At 50.0% G+C, this 19,369-nt stretch overlaps 1 protein-coding gene across 6 annotated transcripts in view; it reads right to left on the reverse strand.

Annotated features, from left to right (window-relative positions):
• The window catches only part of GABRG3 (gamma-aminobutyric acid type A receptor subunit gamma3), a 530,709-nt gene that overhangs the window by 405,412 nt on the left and 105,928 nt on the right, over positions 1-19,369 (reverse strand). Inside the window, exon 1 of one of the 6 annotated variants that reach the window (XM_054258176.2) lies at positions 437-669. The exons of the other annotated variants lie outside the window; for them this stretch is intronic. The gene's annotated coding sequence lies outside the window, so the exon portion shown is untranslated. Of the gene's footprint in view, positions 1-436; positions 670-19,369 lie in introns of those variants that run through there. 6 annotated transcript variants of the gene reach the window in all.

The following is a 19,369-nucleotide window of genomic DNA, read 5'->3' on the forward strand; positions in this document are numbered from 1 at the left end:
ATAGGAAAACAATGAATACAAAAAGAAGGTGGACAGGATCTGAAACTTGTCCTTTTTCTGATGATTGATTGACTGATTATTTGGAAACTGGTTCCAGATTTGAAAAACATGCAAAGAGAAATCAGTACCTTGTAGTTATTGGTCCCTCCCAGAAGATACAAAAATGAAATGTGCACACAGAGCTCCGGACAATGAGGAGGCAAACGCCCATTCTAGTTTCATAGTTTGCGCAGAGGTCCTTGTCCTAAGACTACCCGAGCTTCCAGCTCAGCAGCCGTGGCTTCAAAGTCCAAAGATGAGTAAGGTGTGAGCGCAAAGGTAGGCAATTAGCTTATCATCTCTCTGCTAAAAGATTCAATCTTTTCTGATCTGCAAAAATACAACAGAGGCACGGTGATTTTGTCCGGCTGACCAGATGTCTGTGGACACATCTTACCTGCTTCCTGCACTAGATGTTCCTGAAGGGCAGAGGCTTCCCCGATGAACCTCAGAATCCTCAGCAACACTAAGCCTGGAGCTCTACAGAGTTGGGCTCAATAAATATTTGCTGAACTTCATGACAAACATGAGGAGAAGACACGTAGACACCAGAATGCTGCTCTGTGTGACGGTGCCCACTGAGAATCGTGAAAGAACACTGTGTCATGAGTTCGCATGAGCCGACTGGCTGTATTTTGCTGGGAACTGCACTTGATGGACTGGAGTGTTTCAGAATGCAAGGTCTGCAACCTGCCAGGCTGACCATATGGTGGCTGTTGATAAGATGCGGTGATCCACGTTGGGCTGAACTGCTGGAAACGGGAGACTTGTCCAGGAAGGGAAGGGAGTCCTGGGGGAAATCCTGCAGCCAGGAGAAGCTCGGTCTCTGCATGCAGATAAGGGATCAGGCATCTGTGCCTGAAAACTGGGGTTGGTGTGGAAGAGGAAGTCAGAAGAGGCAGAGCCAGGAGGAAGGCACCTGCTCCCCAGACCGGGTCTCTGCCACTGCACTCCTCGGGGAGGAGGCTAAATTCCCAGCCTCCTGCTGCTCGGAGTACAACATCCTGAGAGAAAAACCTAAGTTTAGTGAAAGGATGGAAAGCAGGCGATACGTGTCTCCTCTCCATGCTGTGGCATCGTCCTCTGTTAGAAAGTGACGAGTACACACTCGGTGATGAGAACTGCGGGGCAGTTTTAGAAATAATTAAATCATGAGAGAAAACCACATGCGATGCTGGGATGAAGGAGGTCAGTGTGATACCACACCTTCCAGCACATTCACCAGCATCTGCACGGAGACAGAGACTCATCCAGGGGAAGTCCCTGGGGTGAGAAAGCTTGTGTTTCCCACACCTGTTGCAAGAAAGAATATGCGGTGTGTGTTGATTTTGAGAACTCCGCTTTATTGTCACAGAAGAATGTGTGTGTCTGCATATGTGCTTACCAGTTCTTTTTTTTTTTTTCTTTTTGAGACAGAGTTTCGCTCTTGTTACCCGGGCTGGAGTGCAATAGCGCCATCTCGGCTCACCGCAACCTCCGCCTCCTGGGTTCAGGCAATTCTCCTGCCTCAGCCTCCTGATTAGCTGGGATTACAGGCACGCACCACCATGCCCAGCTAATTTTTTGTATTTTTAGTAGAGACGGGGTTTCACCATGTTGACCAGGATGGTCTCGATCTCGAGACCTTGTGATCCGCCCGCCTCGGCCTCCCAAAGTGCTGGGATTACAGGTGTGAGCCACCGCGCCCGGCTCCAGTTCTTATACTACCAGGAAGTTCTGTAATCCATGCACTTTTGCCAAAACAACCACATAAATGCCTTCATTTAACAGAACTGCCAAGAGCCAGCCAGACAGGAGCCTGAGCCATTTGCTACTGACATGACGGTGACAAGACAGTCGACATCCAAAGTCCCTGTGGAATCTGTTACTGCACAACTGCCATTTGTTAAAAAGCTGACACTGGGAGACACCGGTGCGGTGCCAGTCTGGTCCTGCTCCTTTGCAGCGATGCCTGCCTCTCAGAAGGGAGAGCGCATTAAGGTTATACGCGGAGGCAGAGCGTGGAGGCACAGCTGCAAGGAAAGTAAACTATGGTGTCGACACAGATAATTAAAATGTGTCTTGTGTATAAAGCAGGCTAAAAATGCTATTTTCAGTGTAACTTGTGTGTATGCGTGTTGTCATAAGGTACACATTTGGAAAACTATATACTAAAATGTAAATGGTAATAACTAGGATTTTTTTCTTCTTTGTGCCTTTCTGTATTTTTAAATTTCAACAATAAGTATTTTTTTGTGACCAGAAAATAATCATTCGAGTGTAGCATAAACACAAAGAGACGTAAATGCTCTCAGGCCCAATTCCGCCGAGGGAAGGCTCTCCCTGCTCCCTGCAGAACTGCTCCCCTCTGCTCACGTTCCCCGAGTCCCAGGAATCTGCACCTCCTCTCTGCTTTCCTCAGGGCAAGAAGCTTTTCTAGAATACAGGAAGGTCAATCCCCTCTGTGTGGCCACACTCCAAACACATTAAAAAAAGATCATCTCCTCTCTGGGGCTGAGACTGGGAGACTCTGGTCTTTAGACTAAGCATGCTGCAAATATGGGGCAGACAATTTTTTAAGAAGGCAGCCAGTGCAATAAAAAAAGCTGCAGGGGCCAGGCACAGAGGCTCACGCCTGTAATCCCAGCACTTTGGGAGGGTGAGGCGGGTGGATCACGAGGTCAGGAGATCGAGACCATCCTGGCCAACATGGTGAAACCCCATCTCTACTAAAAATACAAAAGGTTAGCTGGGCATGGTGGTGCATGCATGTAATCCCAGCTACTCCGGAGGCTGAGGCAGGAGAATTGCCTGAACCCGGGAGGTGGAGGTTGCGTTGAGCCGAGATCGCGCCATTGCACTCCAGCCTGGGTAACAAGAGCAAAACTCCGTCTCAAAAAAAAAAAAGCTGCGGAGCCTGAAACCCTCGTCACCCTAAACGCGTGGGCCATGCACTCAGGCTCTCTGGGCCCTGGTGTCCAAAGCAGTGATGCAGGAACAGTGATCACCCCTGCAGCCTCTGAACGCCTGATGCTGTGGTCTTCACTCTAAAATGGGAAAGGCAGGGACCTGGGTCCTTGGCACAGAACCCAGGATGGGCCTCGTGGAAGCAGTCAGCTTAATACAGGTCTGTGGGCCGCAGGGAGCAAATATTTGCAGCCCCTATGAGAGGGGAGACCCCTTCGCCTCCTTCCACTTACTGATCTCCACCTCCTCCTCCCTCCCTTCCGGATGCAAAGGAGGGTGAAAAAAATGAAATAAAATACCAAAGAGCGTGAATCTGTGGTCAGGCGACTTGCTGATGCAACTGACCAGGCCATCAAGCGGCCCCAGGATGGGGAAGATGACTCCCTTTTCAGTTCCCAGTGTCTCTGCTATCTACAAGCCTTGAAAGAGCTGCCAATGAAAGAGCTCCTTACCGGCCAGAGACCGGCACGTAGTCCCGTTCCCATGTCTGCATGGCCCAGGCCCCTTCTTGGAAACACCTCTGCCAACTAGTAATTTACTGCCCTTGTCTCTGTAAGCCCCTCCCCTGCCTATTCCCATGCACGCTGCATATGAACTAGCAAATCAGTGAGGCCAAAAGATTGTGAGGTCAGACGTCCAGCCAATGGACAATGACACAGTTTCACTTCAGTTTCCCCTTAAGCGTTGAAAGCCTATAGAAGGGGAAAGAAGCTGCTTCTCAGGGAGCTTGGTGTGCAAGGCTTTAGCCTCCCACAGCTCCCGGCCGAATAAGAAGCACTTCCTTCCTCAGTCTGGTGTTCAAGACATTTGTTTTCCGCCACTTCTGCTTTAACTAAGGGTAACTGTGTATGTTTCCCACGTGCCAAGGACGGTGCGATGCAATCTGCTTGCATAGAACCAATGTCAGGTGTCGAAACGATGGCAGGAGGGCTAATACTCCTATTAACACCTTCATTTCTTCAGTGAAGGGGCATGGGGCTGAGAAAGTGACCCATACAACTGGCCTTGAAACCAGGTATTCTGACCAAACTCTGAGCCACTGTGCCTCCCAGCATGAAGTGAGGCAGTCAGGAACCCACTTACACGGTGAAGGGACATTTAAAAAGGTGCGACAATGCCAGTGCCTTCTGAAGTCCTTTTAGGGCTCTTTATGTCACCCTCTGGCTTATGGAGCACCCGTAATGCTGGAAATTGGGTGAGTTTCCAGCATGCCAAATACTGTTGCCAAAGTTTTCCAGCCTGTTATCTTTCTAAACTTTTTTTTTAAATAAAAGTTTTAAGACTCTTTCTTTCTACAAAAACATCATAGATACAGCCATGCACAATATTTCTGTATGTCCAACAGAGGGACCAGCATTACAGGTGAAGAGAACACTCACGCACGACTGGCCCTTGTGTACGTGAACAGCAGAGTTCCTGACTCAAGCAGGGAGTCGCAGCTCTTGACAAACAATGCTTACATGTCATGACGGCTGACACTCGGGAGCACCAGCAGACCGACCGGTGCTTCAGACGCTCTTCTCAGGACCCCTGACTCTTATCATCACCACCCCCATTGCACAGATGGGGAAACCAAGGAGGAGGGCATGTAAGGGTCTGCCCACGGTCACGCAGTAAGTGTCAGAGCCAGGCCGCAGCCCCCCACTTCATCACAGCTCTCCTGCCTCCAGCTCACCAACCTGGCCACACATGACACTGGTCTGTTCCCTTCTCATTTTCACACTCCTTTCCTCGCTGGCTTCAAGCCCCAAGTGCCAGGGACAAAATGCTCAGGTGCTCTCCAAGTGAGCGCCTGCCCCGGAGGAGATCCTCTCCTTCATCCCAGTGGCTGCTGTCTAGAGGAGTCGGTGGGGCAGGGTTCAGTGACCGGGGATGTGTGCAGGAAAGTGCATTAGAGAAGAAGGCCTCTTCTCAGCTCCCTTTCCACTGCACCATGCAGGAATCGACACTCAGCTACCGGAACAGGTCCAGTGAAAACTCAAGGGAAAGACTGGATGGATGGAGACCCCGGCAGGTGCGTGTGGCTGCAGGGAGGACGCTCCTCCAGGAGGGAGAGAGCTGCTGCTTACTGGACTTTTGGGAATTCCATCCCTCATTTGGTAAAATGAAGACACTGAGCAACTCATCTCAAAGGTCCCTTCCTGTTCCGAAAACTCTGATTCACCTGGCACACATTTAACAAGCACATCTGTTTTTCAGTGGCTGGCCTGGCTGTTTTCTCCAGCACTTAATCACCCGGGACTAACCACAGCAGCCTGCACAGATGGGCAGCAGCACACGGAGCCTCCAGTGCACCCTCTGCCTGCTGCAGACACAGGTAACACCGTTATATGCAAGGGCTGAGGGCCCTTACACAGCACTGCCTGGCCGCAGACAACGGTCCGAGGCAGGCAGGGCCGGACAGTGAGGTCTCCGATGGCGGGACAGGAGAGCAGGGCCTGAGCACAGACATTCCAGGAAGTCAGACAGATAGGGTAAGAGAGAGAGAAACGTGAAGGACACGCCCTGCCTCACCTGCACTTGGAAACACACATAGACAAAGAAACATTCTTTATAAGAGTCAAGTCTGGGAGACCATGCCCTGTAAAGACTCCCCAATTCTGTCAGAAAGGAAACAAAAAACTGGTAAACTGAGTCATGTGAGAATGACATGGCTGGTGTGATCCACACAGAAGCCTGGGATGAATGGGACGTGAGAGGGTGCTTCTCACAGAGGGCCACGTGGGAGAGGAAGACGATGAGACTGTAAACTCCACGGTAAAAGAACTGTTGTTTTGCCGCACGTGGTGGCTCATGCCTGTAATCCCAGCACTTTGGGAGGCCCAGGCAGGAGAATCACAACGTCAGGAGATAGAGACCATGCTGGCCAACATGGTGAAAACCTGTCTCTATTAAAATACAAAAAATTAGCCGGGTGTGGTGGCACACACCTGTACTCCCACCTACTTGAAAGGCTGAGGTAGGGGAATGACTTGAACCCAGGAGGCAGAGGTTGCAGGGAGCTGAGATTACACCACTGCACTCCAGCCTGGGTGACAGAGCAAGACTCCGTCTCAGAATAAATAAATATATAAATAACGGTTGTTTCCATAAAACAGTGTCTGTGTAATTAAAAGTTATTAATAGGCGTGACATCAGCAAAAGTGGTGAGCAGGGACCTCTGGGATGGTCCCCTTAAGAAATGCTGAAAAACTTGACTAAACTCTCAGAATCAACCTTAGCAGCATATGCCGAAACACAGTCACAGGGCCACTGAAACAGGTCAGGAGAACACTGCAGGATTTTAGCCTGATGTAGAGCTGCCCGCGACACAGCACAGCAGCCGTCTCGAATCGGGCAGTGCGAGTTTCCCACGTGGACATTTCAGGAAAGAGCAGAGTGGATCTTACACCCAGGGAATCGTAATTGTTAGTTCTGACCTGACAGGGCTTTCCCTGAAAGGCTTATGCAGGGAACTGACTCACAGAGACAGTGGAAAATCTGAACAGATCTAAAGCAAGCAATGAGGCTGAATCCGGGTTCAAAACTTTCCAGAAAAGAAAAGCCCACGATCAGACGGCTTTTCTGGGAATCCTACCAAGTATTGAAAGAAGAATCAACATCAGTCCTTCTCACTCCTCCAAAAATAGAAGAGGAGGAAACTTCCAACTCTTTCTATGAGGTCATCATGACAAAGCCTGGCAAAGACATCACAGGAAAAGAAAACTACAGAACACATCCCTTAGGAACATACACGCCGAACTCTAACACAACACCAGCGATTGAACCCAGTAGCATGCAAAGGGACTATGCATCGTGAGCAGGTGGGATTTAACCCAGGAATGCCACAGTCATTCCGTGTGCAAACATTTGTGCAAAACATCACATTAAAAGAATAAAGAGAAAAAGACAAACGTGATCAATTCAGCTGATACCAAAAAAGGAACTCATGAAACACACTATCTGTTAATGACGAAAAACTAACTCACTAAACTAGAAAAAGAACTTCCTCAGCACAATGAAGAGCACGTATGAGAAATCCGAAGCTGGTATCAGAATGACAAGACTGCAGCCTTTCTCCCTTCAGAGCCGGAACGAGACAAGTGTACCCACTTTGCCACTTTAATCAACATTTTACTGGAAGTCTTAGCCAGAGCAATTAGGCAGGAAAAACAAGAAAAGGCATTCAAATTGTAAAAGAAGAAACAAAGCCATCTTTACTTGCACATGACATGCCCTTATATGCAGAAAATGTAAGAACACACCCACAGTTAGGGCTGATAGATAAATTCAGCAGTTCTGCAGGGTACAAATCAACTCATCAAAAATCAGTTGCAAAGGCCGGGCGCGGTGGCTCATGCCTGTAATCCCAGCACTTTGGGAGGGCGAGGCGGGTGGATCACGAGGTCAAGAGATCGAGACCATCCTGGTCAACATGGTGAAACCCCATCTCTACTAAAAATACAAAAAATTAGCTGGGCATGGTGGCGTGTGTCTGTAGTCCCAGCTACTCAGGAGGCTGAGGCAGGAGAATTGGCTGAACCCAGAGGCGGAAGTTGCAGTGAGCCAAGATCGCGCCATTGCACTCCAGCCTGGGTAACAAGAGCAAGACTCTGTCTCAAAAAAAAAAAAAAAAAAAAAGACTGTACAGCTGCTACAGAAGACAGCTTGGCAGCATCTCAATCAGCTAAACACAGCACTCCCATGTGACCCAGCAGTTCCACTCCTGAATGCAGGGACCGCTCCACTTACAATGGGGTTACCCACAAATAGCCCACCACATGTTGAAAATCCTGTAAGTCAAAAATGCATTTAATGCAACTAACCTACCAAGCAGCATAGCTTAGCCTGGCCAACCTTAAACATGCCCAGAGCACTTCATTAGCCTGTAGCTGGGCAAAATAACACAAAGCCTAGTTTATAATGGAGTGTTGAATATCACATGTAATTGATCGAATAACTGAAAGTGAAAAACAGAATGGTCATGTGGGTACTCAAAAGTATGGCTTCTACTTAGTGTGGAGAACTTGCATGCACTTCATCGTAACGTAAAAAAATCTTAAGCCAGGGACTGCCTGCCTGTCTATACACAAAAGAACTGAAAACTAGTGTTTCAACAAAAACTTGTGCACCAATGTTCACAGCAGTTCTACTTAAAATGTCCAAAAGGTGAAACCAATGAAAATGTCCACCAATAGATGAAACAATACAAACAATGTGGTATATCCATATAGCGGAATATTATTAAGCCATGAAAAAGAATGAAGTACTGACAGGCTACAGCATGGATGAACCTTGAAAACATGATGCTGTGTGAAAGAAGCCAGTCACAAGAGGGAGGCCACGTGGTGTATGATTTCATTCACATGCACTATTCAGAATGAAGGCATACGCAGAGGCAGAAAGCAGAGTGTTTGCCACCCTGGCAAGGGGTCCTCTCTCCGCATGTCCGTGGCCTTCCTGCATGATATGCCACTGTACCCCATCCTCGGGGGTCTCCAATTCAAAGGCCTCTGTTCCCCTCCTCCCCTGAGGCCTGGCAGGGGCTGCTGCTGTGGTCACCCACGGTGGAGCCCTGTGCAAACACAAGCTTGTCTCTGAACTGCCTTTCAACTCCGAGTCTTGTTCCGGGACTATGGACCCTGGCTGCACCCTAGAGCCGCCTGCAGAGCTTCTTGAACCACGCCAATGCCAGCCTGCCCTAGAAACTAGACTTCAAATGCGGACAAGAAGCCGCTGGTGTGCTCCCCACAGAGAACACAGCAGCCCACTGCATCCCAGAGGGCGACCTCTTTCCCAGTGCCGTGGGGACTGCTTCCTCGCTCCTCCCAGTTGCCTGTAGATGAGCTGCCCTCTCCAATCAAAGGGAATCCCGAGCCCTGTGGATCCCACAGCTGACTCCCTGATACTTGGTCAACATCCTGCCTTCCCTGAGGCTCCTCCTGACCCCAAGGCCCTGCCTCCTCTCCATTCTTTGCACCTACAAGCCTGGTCCTTCCTGCCCCATGGCCCCAGAACTGGGAGCTCCTTTCTTCCTGAGGATGCGCCTTGCTCCTGGTCATTGCTTAAGCGTTGAGAACTGGCATTCTCCTCTCAGACACCCTGTTCAGGGCTCCAAGGCCCAGCACCAGCCAGCCTGAGACCCCCAGGCTCTCCTGTGTTCACCTGGCTTCACTGCCGGGGACCTGGCACTGCCCATTTCCCCTCCCAGCCAAGGCTGTGGTCCTCCCCCTGCGTGTCCCCCACAGCTCATGTTGTCTCACTTCCCGGTCCTCCACTTCAGAGTGCAGCCCGGCTTCCTCTGGTGCTAACACCACTTGGCTCTGGGTCCCCACGCAAATATCACCTCCAGTGGGTGGGGCCTGGTGGGAGGTGACTGAGTCGTGGGGGTGGCTTCCCCCTGCTGCTCTGATAGTGAATGGGTTCCCAGGCTCTCTGGCTGTTTGCCCCCCACCCCACCCCGCTCCCTCTCCTGGCCGCTGACGAAGGTGCTGCTTCCCTTCACTTGCCACCCCAGTGCCAAGTTTCCTGAGGCTGTTAGGCCTGCAGAACTGGGAGCCAACGACCCCTCTCCAGTACTTCCTCCAGTTCTCACTCACACCAGCCTTGAAACAAAACCCTTACTTGCCCTCTTACGCGGTACATGCTGCTCTCACTCAAACGTGCACCTGCTGAGTATCAAATAAGCCTGAAGTGCTTCTTGACTAATTCTGCCAGAAGTCACTTGTACGAATTGCTGAGATCAGAGGCCCTTCAACCACTGTAAAGGTCCCAGGGCCTGTGGAAGTGGCTCCTGGGGCCGGCACTGACTCAGACTAAGAAGATGCAGTGTCAGAAGGAGAACCGTGTTTTATGCTGGTCCCATCTGCTCGCTGCAGCCCAGGAAGCAGCTCTTCAGAGAAGGTGGCGCCTTCCTGGAGACCTGGCCCTGGGCTTCTGCAGCATACAAGTCAGTGGTCAGTGGCTGAATCCAGGTAAAACCAGCGTATAGTGAGCTCCATGTGGCAGAGGACTGTTCTCCTCCACGGCACCCAATTTACTCATTCTTTGGTCTCCGTGACTAAACAGACATACTCAGTTAACTACTGACTATGAGAATTAAAGACTAATGAGCATTCACAGTCTTTCCGGAAGGTTCTCCGACTCGGGCGATCCAGCCCCAGGCTAGCCTGAAGGGCCCAGGTTCACATTCACAGTTGTACCACCAGGACCAGTGTTCTCAGGGATCGCTTATTTCTCTTACTACAAAAACACCTTGGGCTAAAGACTGGGGCAATCTCCACCATATGCCAACATTCGGCCGAGGGTCAGGGCAGAATGGCCCCCGTTTCCCACTCAGAGGCACCTTGCCAGCTGCAGACACAGACACTAAGAATGTTGTCTTACCTAAAAATAAGAGACGGGCCTGGAAAACTCAGAAGGAAAAATGAAAAGAGGTTGCAGCCAAAGTGTACACACAGGACTGCAGGATTTCAGAGACACCGGGGGGAACCCACAGGCTCCAGGACGAGATGGTATTTGAGCCTGGACTGAAAGAATCAACATTCCGTCTGTTTCTTTGAGCAGTTCAGCTGGAGGATGGAATGTGAGCAAAGTGGTCCCGGATGAGAGGAAACCTGGGCCTGCCTACTGGGACCCAGGGCTCTCGGGTGGGTGCGGTCTGAGGCTGAGTCTCCCCACTGCACCCCCAGCCCGACACCAAACCAGGCCTCACCTCCACAGCATGTCAACAAGGAGGCTTATCGAATAAACACCAGGAAAAAGACGTGTGGGAAACAATTGCTTACTGAAACACCGCGCGTGGATACTTAAGACACCTAAGCCCCATGTGGATGGTGGACAGATACTGCAGACGATCCCTGGGGCTCTGTCGCACTGTTTGGAAAGAATTATATGCAGATTTTGCATCCTTCATGAGGTCATGGTTTTTTGGCCTTTGCACATAACTGTGTGCACTTGGAAGTCATGAGAATTAACTGAAAATACAAAAGTCAGCCAGATGTGGTGGCAGCACCTGTAATCCCAGCTACTCGGGAGGCTGAGGCAGGAGAATCGCTTGAACCTGGGAGACAGAGGTTGCGGTGAGCTGAGATAGCACCACTACGCTCCCGCCTGGGCGACAGAACTCAAAAAAAAAAAAAAAATTCAAAAGCTCTTACTTTTAAGGAATCCAGATTTCACCATTTAGTCAGTTGAGATGACTAAGATTTTGATGCCGCTTCCTTTCTGACTAAAAGGAAAAAAATTGGTCTTAGCCTTTGTTAATAGAGCACTTGTTAATGCTTATTTGCAAGTATCATTTGAGTAATAAAAACTGCCTCTATTTCTCCCTGCCTCATTTATGTGATGCTAACAAGCCTAGGGCTTCTAAGTTATCATTAAAAACAGGAACATGTGCCGGGTGCGGTGGCTCATGCCTGTAATCCCAGCACTTTGGGAGGCCGAGGCGGGTAGATCATGAGGTCAAGAGATCGAGACCATCCTGGTCAACATGGTGAAACCCCGTCTCTACTAAAAATACAAAAATTAGCTGGGCATGGTGGTGCATGCCTGTAGTCCCAGCTACTCGGGAGGCTGAGGCAGGAGAATTGCCTGCACCCAGGAGGCCGAGGTTGTGGTGAGCCGAGATCACGCCATTGCACTCCAGCCTGGGTAACAAGAGTGAAACTCCGTCTCAAAAAAAAAAAAAAAAAAAAAAAAATGAACATGTATTTCGTATCGCTTAGGCTGCTTTGATCTTCACCTTATATGACAGAATGTAATGATGAAACAAACAGCACTACACAGGCACACACACAGGCTTTAATAAGCAAAATAGATGGATAATGGAGAAAACACGCAGTCCTGAGAACTGTGTGGCAGAAGCCGAGATGCAGCCAGCCCAGGGATGCTCATCTACTGGCTGGAGCTGGGAGAGGGGACAGAGAAGGGGCGGCAGGTCCCTCAGGGAGCAGAGCTCCAGCAAGCCACCAGCATCCCTGCTGCCATCCTGGCAGGATGTCACTCACCGCGCCAGGGTCTATCGCGGCTGTCACTGCAGGGGACTTTAAAAGGCATCTGTGGTCCTGGCAATTATTTCTTGTCCTACTGTTCGTCAGCTAAATGAGCCTGCTGTCTTCAGGCTTTCCACATACATCATGTTCTGCCAACTACGTGACGACCCTGTGGTTTTACCTCGATCTTCAATGCTCCACAATGTCCTTCCTCAGTTGTGAGGCGGGGTGCAGAGCCAGCCCCTGACCAACTGGCTTCTCATTAGTTTCCATTTACTGCAATTTAATGCAGGGTCCCCTTATCATGATTCCTCTCCTAACATTTCTGGTCTGAAACCCGGCCTGCAGAAATTGTTTGCCTTAGTTTTTTTTTTTTTTTTTTTTTTTGAGATGGAGTTTCGCTCTTGTCACCCAGGCTGGAGTGCAATGGCGCGATCTCAGCTCACCGAAACCTCCGCCTCCTGGGTTCAGGCAATTCTCCTGCCTCAGCCTCCCGAGTAGCTGGGACTACAGGCACGCGCCACGATGCCCAGCTAATTTTTTGTATTTTTAGTAGAGATGGGGTTTCACCATGTTGACCAGGATGGTCTCGATCTCTTGACCTCGTGATCCACCCGCCTCGGCCTCCCAAAGTGCTGGGATTACAGGCGTGAGACACCACGCCCAGCCTGCCTTAGTATGTTTAAAATTCAGCCGTGAATGCGGATGAGTGTCATGCACGCTCATGCATTCCCCAGGTAAATGAGGTCATGCATTCATGGCATTCTGGATTCTTTCTTCTGCAATTACACCTGCAACTTCACTTCCTTTCTCAAGAAGCAGGATAGAGTTTCATGTGGTAATTGGGTGTTTTTTCAGGTCCAAGGTCAAATGCACTGTGACCTGTTTTCCCAGTGTTTTTGCACCTGACACGCATTGCCCTGTGAGCCAGCAGACAGCACTGCCTCTGTCATCCCAGGGCGGACACAGCGGCAGAGCCGGGGACACGTCTGAACACACCTCCGCCAGAAGTGGACGAGGGAATCTCGACCCCAGTTTCTCATGCTGACAGCAAGGCATTTTCTTTGTAATGTGACGTGACTGTGTGCCTTGCCTCACCACTAAGCATTCACCAGGATGTGTTCACACAAACACTCGAACTTAAGCACTCCCTGGGTCCCCAAGAGAACTCTGAGTATTGAAATTCAGTTCAATGAAATGTAACCAGTTACCAGCCACTGGAGGAAACACAGTTCCAAGAGCCTTCTTTCCTACTGAAAATCGATGTCATACCCATGAGGGGAAAGGCGTGGGCATCTGCAGGTGTCTCCCGGGAAGCGGGGCCGGCCACAGTGGGCGGGTTCAGTCACAGGCTCTCAGCGCTGGCTCCAGGAAGCCCATGTTGCTGGTATCACAGTGGCACGGGAGGGGACTCAGTCCTGCCTGCCGCTCAGCGTGTACTGCAGCTTCCTTCCCTCCCAGCATGGAGCAGGCCAGCGATCCTCACAACGTGCTCTGACACCCATTTGGGGCCAGCCTCCTCTGCTGCCCCCACACATTGATAAGACACAGCTGTGCGGCCAAGAACTCCTCAATCAGTGAACATATTTTTCAATCAATGAACATATTTTCATTCGAGAATAAATGAGTGAATATCTCACAAATTTCAAACGCATGTTCAATAAAAGTATAATAGTTAAGTAAACTATGAATTCTACCAGAGTATTTGTTATAATTCATCAGTTTCCGAACCCAAAGCAGCCTGATCTAGTAGGAGAAGCCCCAGCCAAGCATGAGAATAAAGAGAGCCTGGTTCTATCAGCATGCACCTGGCACCCTGCAGCCTCTGGGCCCGAGCTACCTGCTTGTGGGGGACAGCACCTATACCTGTTAGCTTTCAATACATCCACCACTCACTGGCTTAAAGCAACAAGCATTTATTGCTGCTCAGGAGTCTCCAGGTCAACCGGGTGGTCCTGCTGATGTGGGCCAGGCTTAGCCAGTGTGGGCTGCGCTCACTCAGCTCTGTGCCCTCAGCCACCTGTCAGGGACCACTTCACCAAAGAGGACCTGAGCGGGGTGGCCCAGCTCTCTCTCTCCACGAGGTCTCCATCCTCCACCCCACCCCACCCCACCCCCCAGTTTGCAGGGTTTCCATGGTGGTTAGAAGGGTTCCAAGCAAGCCTGTGGGAAACACAAGGCTTCTGCCTCCCAGGCGTGGTGAGGGCTAACTAGCACCGCCTTCTCTTGTTCGAGCAAGTCTCAAAGCTGGAAAGAGACTTGCCTCTGAATGGGAAAGACTGGAAAATCACACCACAGAGGGGTGTAGACACACAGAGGGGCACAGCTGTGCCCACTGCCTGTAAGCAATCTTTTTTTTTTCTGCTCTTGCTACCCAGGCTGGAGTGCAATGGCACGATCTCGGCTCACCGCAACCTCCGCCTCTTGGGTTCAGGCAATTTTCCTGCCTCAGCCTCCTGAGTAGCTGGGATTACAGGCATGTGCCACCATGCCCAGCTAGTTTTTTGTATTTTTAGTAGAGACGCGGTTTCACCATGTTGACCAGGATGGTCTCGATCTGTTGACCTCGTGATCCACCCGCCTCGGCCTCCCAAAGCGCTGGGATTACAGGCTTGAGCCACCACACCCAGCAGCAATCTCTTATGGTGTCTTACCACTCGTTCCCCAGTGTGCGTTCCTGGGCTACTTCTTTTTTAAAACTTTTCAATTTCATTTCATTATATTTTTAGAGACAAGCTCTCACTATGCTACCCAGGCTGGTCTCAAACTCCTCACCTAAGTGATCCTTCCACCTTTGCCTCCTCAGTAGCTGGGAATCCACGTGCAAGCCATCATGCCCAACTTAATCAGAATGACTATAAATCAGGTTTTGTTTTCTGGTTTGGGGTTTTTTAGAGATGAAGTCTTGTTCTGTCACCCAGGGAAGAGTGGCTCACTGCAGTCTTGAACTCCTGGGCTCAAGTGATCCTCCCACCTCAGCCTCCCAAGTAGTTGGGATTATAGGCACGCACCACCATATCCAGCTAATTTATTTTTATTTGTGTATTTACTTATTAGAGACAAGTTCTTGCTATGTTGCCCAGGCTAGCCTTGAACTCTTGGGCTTCCATGGTCCTCCCGCCTCAGCTTCCCCAGTAGCTGGGACTACAGGTGCATGCCACCATGCCTGACTTCTATTTCCTTGCTACATAAATGGTTTGGGGAGGCTTGAGTCAACCTTACAGAGGATGCATCTAGGAAGATGACTTTCTTCCAAATGGACTTGGTTCTTTGGAGACACTGGCAGATCAGCTGGCATCTCACCACCACTCACCAGCTGGCATGATCCCTAGACATGATACTTAGCCTGGAGCCAGCCTTCAAAAGCTCCACCTGAGTGAGCTGGGAGTGATGTCGGGAGGATACCTTCCTTCCAGGAAGACAATCAAAAGAAAAGCAAACCTCAGAAGGTGAGGGCTGATTTTTATTCAATTATCCACCGACCCGTCCTGAGCCATTAGCGGTCGTAATGCAGCTATGTCTGACGCTCACTTAAACCAGTTTTCAGAGCTGTTCTGGGACAGTGTTGGAGACGGCACGTGCAATTTAACTTGCTTTATAGCAAAGTGACAGCAAGGTTATTTTTTTTTATTCTGTGTATGAATAGAAGGCCCTGAGGCTGGGTCTCACTGGTGAGAACAGTCAAGCTTCCTGCCAGACTCACTCAAGGGTTCCTGAAATGGCTCTACTGCCATTTGTCCATTTTATCCAAGCTGCTTGATAGATTATCAGCCCTTGACAAGACTTCCATCAATCCTACAGCGAAATATCACCCACTCCCAACACGCACTCCCCAAGGCATTGTCTGAATTCACTGTATTTGTGGCTTCTGTATGACAGCCACAATGGCCATCTGTTCTCCACACACCTGTGCCTCCCTGCTCCTGCCGTCCTTTAAATCCTATTATACCTAATTTTTGAAAGTATCATTCTGACTTCCAAAAGTTCTTCAGTATTGTGTAAAAACAAAAAGATTTGCCTTTTCTAGGCACCATCTTGTTGCTTGTCTACTCTTTACATAGGCAGGCTCCTTTAGCAACTCCTGGCTCTTTAATTAGGGCCATTGAGGAAGCCTCCCTGAGCACTGTGCATGTCGCCGAGGTCCTGCATGTCGCCGTTACTCACACCCGGATGTGCCTGCAGTCCAAATCAGGCATCAGCCAGGCCACGCTCGTCCTGCAGGGTCTGGGGGAAACCGTTTCAGGCCTTCTCTTGGCTTCTGGTGTTGCCAGCAATCCTTGCACTTTTTGGCTCAGAGAAGCATCACCCCAGTCTCTGCCTCTTTGGACGTGAGCCCTTCCCCCCGGGTGTCTGCATCTGTCTCTTCTCCTCTTCTTCTAAGAGGGGCCCTAATGCATGGGCCCCATCCTACTAGCCCTGCATGACCTCATCTGCAAGGACCCTATTTCCAAATAAGGTCACATCTGAGGTTCCAGGAAGGACATGCCTTGCAGAGGGACCATCTCCAACCCGACCCTGGCCACTTCACTGGCCGGCCAACGTTTATTGAGCCTTTAATATGGTATGGTCCTCATGCAAAAGCCACTTCAAACACGGTCTCCTTCCATCCTGAAAACAAAGGAGTCCAGGAGGCACTTACAGACCAGGAGCCTCTGGGCGGTGACCAGGGACAGCTGGTGCAACACCCACATCTCATAGCCCAGCGCCCTGTGCCTGGCGCGTGTGTGCGTGTCTCTAGTGCAGTTTCATCTGACGTCTACGGGGTTCCTGAGACGCTGTGGTTAAGGCACGTTTTCCCGATCACAAAAACAAATTTTCCATAGCACCGGGAAGAGCTAAAAGCTTGGTTTTTCAAAGGTAGAAGTAGAGTGGGAAGTAAGTGCTCACAACCCCATATAATAAAGTAAAACAAGGTGTATCGGGGTCCCCCAGAGAAATGGAACCAAAAGGATGTCACTGAAGAGAGATTAACTGGCCGGGCTGGCTCACAGGACTGTAAGGCTGGCATCCGGCTGACTGGCGGTGTCGTCTAGAGGAGGTCAGCCTTTCACGTTTCCATCCTGCCCTTCAACTGATCACGTGAGGCCCACTCACATTGGGGAACCACAGTCCACTGACTCAAACGTTAATCTCATACAAAAACACACTCACACACACATCCGGAAAACTATCCGACCGACTATCCGGCACTCCATGGCCCAGTGAAGCTGACACACGACACTGACCATCTCTCAAGGAATGCCCGGTCTGTGTGCCAGGATCAGAGACGGTGCCAGGGGAACATCACCTGAACCCTGAGGCACAGCCAGGGGCGCAGTAGCTGCCCTGGCGTTTGCGGGGCTGTGGTGATGCTCAGAATCACCCCCACGTGGCCCACTCTTAGAGCTGACTTTCTGGTCCTCCTAGGAGTCAGTGTTAAACAGTGCCTGAGACAAGAGAAAAGAAGACATATATGAGGCCAACAATCATATGAAAAAATGCTCATCATCACTGGTCATCAGAGAGATGCAAATCAAAACCACATTGAGATACCATCTCACGCCAGTTAGAATGGCGATCATTAAAAAATCTGGAGACAACAGATGCTGGAGAGGATGTGGAGAAAAAGGAACACTTTTACACTGTTGGTGGGAGTGTAAATTAGTTCAACCATTGTGGAAGACAGTGTGGTGATTCCTCAAGGCCTTAGAAATAGAAATTCCATTTGACCCAGCAATCCCATTACTGGGTATATATCCAAAGGACTATAAATTGTTCTACTATAAGGACACATGCACACGAATGTTCACTGCAGCACTGTTTACAATAGCAAAGACCTGGAACCAACCCAAATGCCCATCTATGATAGACTGGACGGGGAAAATGTGGCACATATACACCATGGAATATTATGCAGCAATCAGAAATGATGAGTTCGTGTCGTTTGTAGGGACATGGATGAATCTGGAGAACATCATTCTCAGCAAACTGACACAAGAACAGAAAACGAAACACCGCATATTCTCACTCATAGGCGGGTGATGAAAAATGAGAACACATGGACACAGGGAGGGGAGTACTAAACACTGGGGTCTATTGGGGGGAAAAGGGGAGGGCCAGTGGGAAGGGGAGGTGGGGAGGGATAGCCTGGGGAGAAATGCCAAATGTGCATGAAGGGGAGAAAGGAAGCAAAACACACTGCCATGTGTGTACCTACACAACTGTCTTGCATGTTCTGCTCATGTACCCCAAAACCTAAAATGCAATAAAAAATTTAAAAAAAATTAAAAAAAGAGTCCTTCTTTCATTTCCAGAGTAATCTGCAGCTGAGTAAGAGGAGAGAGATCCGGGGAGAATTACAAAACCTGGCAAATCACTTGCCATCTCAGAAAATGGTTGCTTTCGTCTTTGCCCAATTTTCTCAAAACCTTCTGGAAATCGACAGCGTGATGGGGAAGAAAGCTTGTGCGGGGCCGGGGGAAGATGCTCCTTTTCCTGCTGGCTGCCTCTTACCCACAAAGGTCAGCACAGAGAGCAGTCAGTTAAGCCAGAAGGGGCATTTGCAAATTAGTCCCCATTTGTCTTGGCATTTCTAAAGATAATGCGCCCCAGAATAGAACAGAACAGAAAAAAAATGAGAGACTGGGAGTCCAGCTGCTCTGGAAAACGCAGCCGGCTGGAAGGGCCCTAACAAGCTGGTGTGTGGCTCCACAAACCCAGCATGCCTGCGGACGTGGTAGTCTAATTGTCACATGATGAAAGCCTGTACGAAACAGAGAGACGCAAGCGTGGTGGGAACTGCTCTGCTAATGACAGAGAACCACACACACGCGGCAACACAGTGACACCCGCGCAGCTGGGCATGTGGGCGCTCCCCAGAGACTATTCCACGGGCATCCAGACACTGTCTGGCTAAGACTGCCCATGGCTTGGCCTCACTGTGTGGTCTGCTCTGGAAAATTGCAGAGGAAGACAGATGGGTCAAGTGTAAAACTTTGGCAGCAGGACGGAATCCAAACTCAAAGGCTACTGAGGGATCACGAGAGGGTGGCTTTGGGTTGGGCTCGGGAACCAATGTTCTTCACTTGTTGTAAAGAAGATGCATTAGCTTTCTGTGGCTGCCGTGGAAAAATACCACCAACACAGCGGGTGACAGCAACACAACATTTTTCTCTCACAGCTTTAGACACCAGAAGTCCTAAATCAAAGCGTTGGCAGGGCCACGGTCCCTCTGAGCACTGGGGCAGAATCTGTCCCCATTCTTCCAGCTTCCGATGGCCACTGGTGTCCGCTGACTTGTGGCCGTGTGGCTTCACACCCCACCTCGTCTTCCCTCTTCAACACACTCATCACTGGATTAGGGCCCACCCAGGAAGTCCAGGATGATCTCGAGACAGCAGACTCAGTCCCATCAGCAAAGGCTCTTCCATAAA

This window comes from Callithrix jacchus, chromosome 6 (assembly GCF_049354715.1).
Source record: "Callithrix jacchus isolate 240 chromosome 6, calJac240_pri, whole genome shotgun sequence".
Taxonomy (NCBI): domain Eukaryota; kingdom Metazoa; phylum Chordata; class Mammalia; order Primates; family Cebidae; genus Callithrix; species Callithrix jacchus.